At 40.6% G+C, this 6,740-nt stretch overlaps 1 pseudogene; it reads right to left on the bottom strand.

Annotated features, from left to right (window-relative positions):
• Nucleotides 1-4,696: 4,696 nt before the first annotated feature.
• LOC127509276 (putative nuclease HARBI1) lies at nucleotides 4,697-6,447 on the bottom strand (annotated as a pseudogene).
• Between the last annotated feature and the right edge of the window lie 293 nt (nucleotides 6,448-6,740).

Here is a 6,740-nt window from a genome sequence, read left to right as displayed (position 1 = left end):
GACCAAGAGGAGCAAAGAAGCTTTTCCGTTCAAAGCTTTCAAACATGGCGAAATGAAAAAGAGACAATGTTATTGGTGTGGCTAGGTGGAATTATGCAATGGAGGAAAACTTCGTGAAGCTATGGCAACAAAACTCCTGCCGTTATGATGTTCCTCAAGTGACTACCACAACAGAGTGAAGAAAGATAAATGCTGGCCAACAATAGCGGAGGTGCTTCAGCAAAATGTTGAGTACCGTAATTAGCATTAAGTTAACACGTCGCTTTGGTAGCCATTGTTTGTTTACGCTCTTGTTTCCAGAAGTTAGTAAGAATGCTGTCAGAATGTTTGTCTTTTGCACACAAAAATTATTCTCGCTGCTTCATAACATTAAGGTTGACCCACTGTAATCACATGGACTATTTTAACGATGTCTTTAGTACCTTTCAGGGCTTTGAAAGTGATAATTGTGTTGCAGTCTATCGGAAGCCAGAAAGCTCACAGATTTCATCAAAAAATATCTTAATTTGTGTTCTGTAGATGAACAAAGGTCTTACGGGTTTGGAACCACATGAGGGTGAGTAATTAATGACAGAAATTTCATTTTTGGGTGAACTAAGCCTTTAAAAATGCTAGAGCTGGCTGGCAACTTTTTTTAGTAAACGCTGGCAGGGATTGAGCTAAAAAAAGTGTTATCTTTTTGGATGCCCTCTTTTTTAGATACACCAGAATCTGAACTAGTGCCATATATCATCTCATATATCATACTGAATTGCTCTCAGGAGTCTCCGGGAGTTATGATGAAACCAAAAGAGAGGACCAGTGACAGGGCATCAAAAACAGCTCTCTCTGTATAGAAGTAAGGCCCTGCGTGTGCTGCAGGGAATGATGGGATTGGGATTAACCTGCTTTCAGTCTGGTGTTCATCTTCATTCAGAGAGCAGCTTTAATCCAGATCTCGCTCCTCTCCACCATCTGTCCTGTAATCCCACCGCCCTCCAATGTGACGTTGGTCAAGTGGTGTGAGGGTCTACGTGATTTTCATTCACCTTCTTGTCTGCCCTCATTCTCACGTCATCATCATCATTCATCATCATTCAACATCACTCGATCTCTTTTCCAGCAAGAGCAGCGGCCTGCCAACAGTAAACGACATCAGCACTTTACACAAACTGCGGCCCATCAGGACTGAATAATGCTGAAAGTTTCATGAGCTCTCGACTTCTGCTATAATGCAAAAACAAAATGAAGTTCAAAGCATTACAGCCATTCTGCTACATTACAGCATTATGTCAGTGTGTGACAGCGCCAATACATTTATTACTGCAGGATCTATACTTATTTCAGCTGAGCAGAGGAGTTAAGTGCTGACAACACTTTTATTCTTAAGATGTTTTTTGTTCAAGCTTTTTTTTTTTATATTCATAACATTTTTATTTATGACAGTTACTTTAGTTACATCTGCTTGTACTGCAGATATACATCTGTGCTATATGTTCAATTCAATAGAAATTGTTATATAGAAAAATTTAGACTCATATTTACTGTATTAGCGATGATTGTGAAGAATGAATTTGACTGTGATTGTAAAATATATTAAAAAATGTATGTTTAGTTGAGATTCTTTGCATACAGTATATACTACTCACTGGCCACTTTATTAGATACACCAGGCTTGACCCACTTTTGCCCTCAGAACTGCCTTAATTCTTCATGAAATAGATTCAGCAAGCTGCTGGAAACATTCCTCAGATATTTTTGGTCCATACTGACATGGTAGCTTCACACAGTTGCTGCAGATTTGTCGGCTGCACATCCATTATGTGACTCTCGTTCCACCACATCCCAAACTTGGATTGAGATCTGGTGACTGTGAAGGCCATTTGAGTAAAGTGAAGTGAACTCACTGTCATGTTCAAGAATCCAGTTTGAGATGATTTGAGCTTTGTGACATGGTGCGTTATCCTGGTGGAAGTAACCATCAGAAGATGATACACTGTGGTCATAAAGGGATGGACATGGTCAGCAACAATACTCTGGTAGGCTGTGGCATTTAAACGATGCTCAATTGGTACTAAGGGGCCCAAAGTGTGCCAAGAAAATATCCTCCACACCATCACACCACCAGCAGAAGCCTGAACCATTGATACAAGGCAGGATGGATCAATGCTTTCATGCCAAATTCTGATCCTACTATCTGAATGTCGCTGCAGAAATCGAGACTCATCAGACCAGGCAACATTTTTCCAACCTTCTTTTGTCCAATTTTGGTGAGTCCGTGTGAATTGTAGCCTCAGTTTCCTGTTCTTATAACAGGACTGGCATCGGTGTGTCTTCTGCTGCTGTAGCCAATCTGCTTCAAGGTTCGACATGTTGTGCTTTCAGAGATGCTCTTTTCCTCAGACCTTGGTTGTAACGAGTGGTTATTTGAGTTACTGTTGCATTTCTATCAGCTCGAACCAGTCTGGGCTACATTTCCCAAAAGCATTGTAAGCTTAAGTTGATCTTAGAACCATCGCCACCAATGGAGCTATGATCAACTTAGGCTTAGGGAAACTACCCAGGGGCTTGTTCTTTGTACGTCGCTTATTACATCCGAGATCAAATGACACATCCAAGATGATATCATCGCACTAATCATGATCTGGCTAATTCGGTTCTTCAATCGCACCTGTTGTTGATGATTAGTATGGATGGATTGAATTATCTGAGATAATTGCGCGTTCATGGGTTGGTTTAAAAGGGGAGTAACCAATCAGGAATGCTGCTATTGGCTGCTGACATGGCCAAAGAACGCACACAGTTTTTCTCTGCAGCAGAGCAAGAGCTTTTGCTCTAAGGTTATGCAGAATTCCAGACCCTAATTAAAACATCAGGGAACACATCAAAAGCTGCAAAAGCCAGGAGAGAGGGCTGGCAAAAAGTTGCAGACAAATTAAATGCGTAAGTACTGACCATATTACATGTCTTTATCACTTATTAAAGTATATTACATTTTAAAAATTTAAAAATTAAAAATTGTATAACTACTTTATCATCTCTGATATTAGAGCCACCACAGGACCCACTAGAACATGGGAACAAGTAAAAGTAAAATACAAAAACATTCTACAAAATGGTAATCTTTACTACTGTTCTTGGTCTCTTTCAAAAAGGAACTATTGAAATAATGTGTTTGTCTGGTTATAACAGCCACTAAGAAAAGGCAGAACAAAAAAAAAAAAAAAAAAAAAAAAAACAGGTGGTGGTCCTGCACCCCTATATTACACTGTGGCAGAAGAGCTGGCCCTTGGGTTGAATGTCAGCCGGCCCATTATTCAGGGCATTCCTGGGGGCAGCTCTTCCTTAGATGCACACCTGGGGACCAGCAGCAGCACCTTCATTACTGGTAAATTAGTTTAATTTGTCTTTGTGCACTGTACAATAATTGGTTGCTACCTTACATTAAGTGAAATCCAAATGACAAGTGCAGCCGATCGAAAAGATAAGCGAAAAGATTGCAGTAAAGATAAGGAGTTGTTTAATAGGTTACTCATCGTATTAATACCTTGATTTGTGTATATTAATTTGATTAAGACCCACGAGTTTGGAGTTTGTGTTATTTGTTGGTAACTGGGTTCTCCGTGTATGTTCACTCAACATTGCGGACTTTCGCCATTCGTTAGCTGGACCCATCGTTAATACAGGCAGTGTTTCAAGTTATTCTACAGACACAAAGACTATATTCACGCACTTTATTGGCGGTTTGTCGATCTGTGCAAGGACAACATAGTTCAAAGTTAACGTGAGAGTTCGCTGGCTGCAAGTGAGGAGTCTGTGGTTCGTCTTCAGACGGCGTGCAGCTACGCACAGGAAGATTTCCCGGAGGCCTACTACTGTGCAGAGGAGTCAGTGGTCCGTCTTCGGAGAGCGCGCAGCCGTGCACCATAGGAAGATTTCCCGGAAATTTCCACAGTGCAGCAGAGTCACTGGTTATTCCACAACGGAATTCAGGTACCTTTGTGTGAGTTTTGTTTTTCCCGCTCAGGAGAGTGAAGAGGCCAGTTTGCAGTTTCTAAGGTCACCACGTACTCCAGCAACGTCTCAGGCCTGCAACAGGGTGTGTAGTGTATGACTGGTGTATGTGTGTGGGCCCACAGTATTTCCTATCGATTTATATGGTTATTCAGTGCACTTATAAACTATGATGTTTTTTGTTTTTTTAGTGACTTTTTGATACTCCTAGTGAGTTATTTTGTCCAGTCATCTCAAGTGAGTGTGACAGATACAAATTAATTAATTTTATCACCTGAAGTATTGCATTATTGGTGTGATATTGTTAAATGGTGATTTAATAGAGATGTGATTGTGTGAATTACTCACATCCTGAACCATTTGTCTATTTGAGGTCATTTTCATCCCTTTTTTATTGTTTAATTAAATTCTTTACATTTTGTTACTTTCACAAGAGTTCATTCATAGACAAGCTATTCATAAGTGAATATAGATTTTATTATATATAACTTTCTAAAGGAGAAGTAATTCATTGTGACCAGAGGGGCCTAACTTCAACATTGGTAGGCACATAGTAATTGAATCCGGTGCACTGCTCTACTTAATTAATTTAAAGACAGGTAGGGGGCGCTACAATAATATAATATTTTTTTCCCCAATTGGGAAGACAACACATCACTTTGTAATACCATTTGCTTCAATTGCACAGGACAGTGAAGAAACCCTCTCAGATTGCTGTCCCTTGGAGGAAGAGCCTGTAAGTGCAGAAATGACATCTGACCCAAATTTATATCTATTCCAGTACTTTCTATTCTGACTGCAGTATGAGTTGCAGGAATCCACGCCCGTAGAGAGGCCTGTACAGAGGCCCGTAGAGAACCCTGCAAAGAGGCCTGCAGAGAGGCGGGATACAGAGGTGGGGCAGTATTTATTTATGTATTGACAGTTCTATGTCTTCTGCGCAAATGGCACAGGGTGACATCCATTCCCTCTATAAAAGAAGCGTACAACATAAGGTTGAATACTACGAGTTAAAAAAAAAAAAATTGAGGGGACAAATAGAACTTCAAGCCCCTAATGAAGAAAAAGGTTGCACTAGAGAAAGACTTGCTTCAAAAGGAACTTCAGAGTAAGTACAATACACTTTAACACATTTTCACACTATTGCATAAACATCTCTTTTATTCCTTTTTTTTTTTTTTTTTAAATGCTTATGAAAAATGGTGTACTACTATTCTGTCCCATGCAGCTCTGCCACTAGGTTGGTCCAAGTGCACTGGCTGGAGGCCATCATCAGGCTGCATCTCCACCACAGGTGTCCTCTCCTTTCTAATGGTGGCAATGTTGTGTAATAATAATTGTGTAACAATAATGTCACATGTCCTGTCCGGTGCAACCCTCAGACTTTTCAGACACTGAAATCTTTCCTTTAGTTGCCCAAAGGTCATTTCAATGCGTGCCCTTGTCCTGGCTAGAACTGCATTGTAACGTGTTTGAGGTCCAGGGTTTGGGTCAGGGAATGGTGTCATGAAGTAATGCCTGCAGGCATAGCCCCTGTCTCCAACCAGGATCCCGTCGTAATCACCTGTATAATGGAAACATTTTAATTCTGTTAGGCCCAGGATAAATGTGTGTAATACAGTGAGCTGGACATCTATATTTTCCTTACCATGTTCAAATAATGTGCATAAATGTGACTCTCTAAAAATTCTCGAGTCATGCACCGATCCTGGCCATTTGGCTTCCACATTGGTGATATGGTACATAGAGTCACACACCATCTAAGAGATTTTATTATTATACTTCAATACAATCCATTTATTATATATTACAATATCTAAAACATTAAGAATCATAATAGTAAATCACGCACATTTATACTGTGAACCCCCTTTCGGTTTACAAAATCCCCTTCATTAGGGACATGGGGGGGCCTTGATGGGAATGTATGTGCAGTCTATGGCACCAATCACATTAGGGAAGCCTGGGGGACAATCAAGTCATATTTACTGGTATGGTCATGATCGCATGATCTTCATTAACAACTACAATGTACCTACAATAGCGAAAAAACTCTGTTTTACAACCTGGGGTCTTAAGTGGCTTGGAAAAACCACAAAACCCCCCAAAAACTGTTTGAGTGCCAAGTAAACTCTGTGAATGGCACGACAGACAGCACTTTTCACTAAGTTCTCCGCGTCTCCAACAGTGTAAAGGAACGTGCCACTCGCAAAGAATCGCAACGCAATGCACATAGTTTGTGCTGTGGTTAAAGCTCAACTCCGACGAGTCGAGCTTTTAATGTGGGGTTCCAACAAATTAATATGGTAAATTACACCCTCACAAGAAAAATGATATCTCTCCAAAAGTATACTGTCGCACTGTGCTAAAGGATCCTGCCTTAATTCTAAAAGCTCTGCGAATTATCCTCGCACCTTCCGCTACAGGTTGCTCTCGCAAAAACCGGCAGGACATGGTAGTGACAGGCTTCCCATATCACCTCCGCTTATAAAGGTGCAATCTAATCTTGTTTAGATGAAATAAGCAGGTTTAAGCTTACGGACCTGTTGCTATGACAGCAAGTCCAGGATGAGCTTCGAAGAACCAAACAATTCAAGATCAAGTGAAATCGTCAACAATCAAATCCAGCTAACTGAGTAAGCGACGTACGAAGAATGAGCCCCTGGTCATTCTCATCTGACCTCTGGCATCAACAACTGGATATTTTCTCTCTTTCAGACCATTCTCTGTAAACCTTAGAGATGGCT

The sequence above is a fragment of the Ctenopharyngodon idella genome, chromosome 3, assembly GCF_019924925.1.
Source record: "Ctenopharyngodon idella isolate HZGC_01 chromosome 3, HZGC01, whole genome shotgun sequence".
Classification (NCBI taxonomy): domain Eukaryota; kingdom Metazoa; phylum Chordata; class Actinopteri; order Cypriniformes; family Xenocyprididae; genus Ctenopharyngodon; species Ctenopharyngodon idella.
This window is presented reverse-complemented; position numbering and strand designations above follow the sequence as displayed.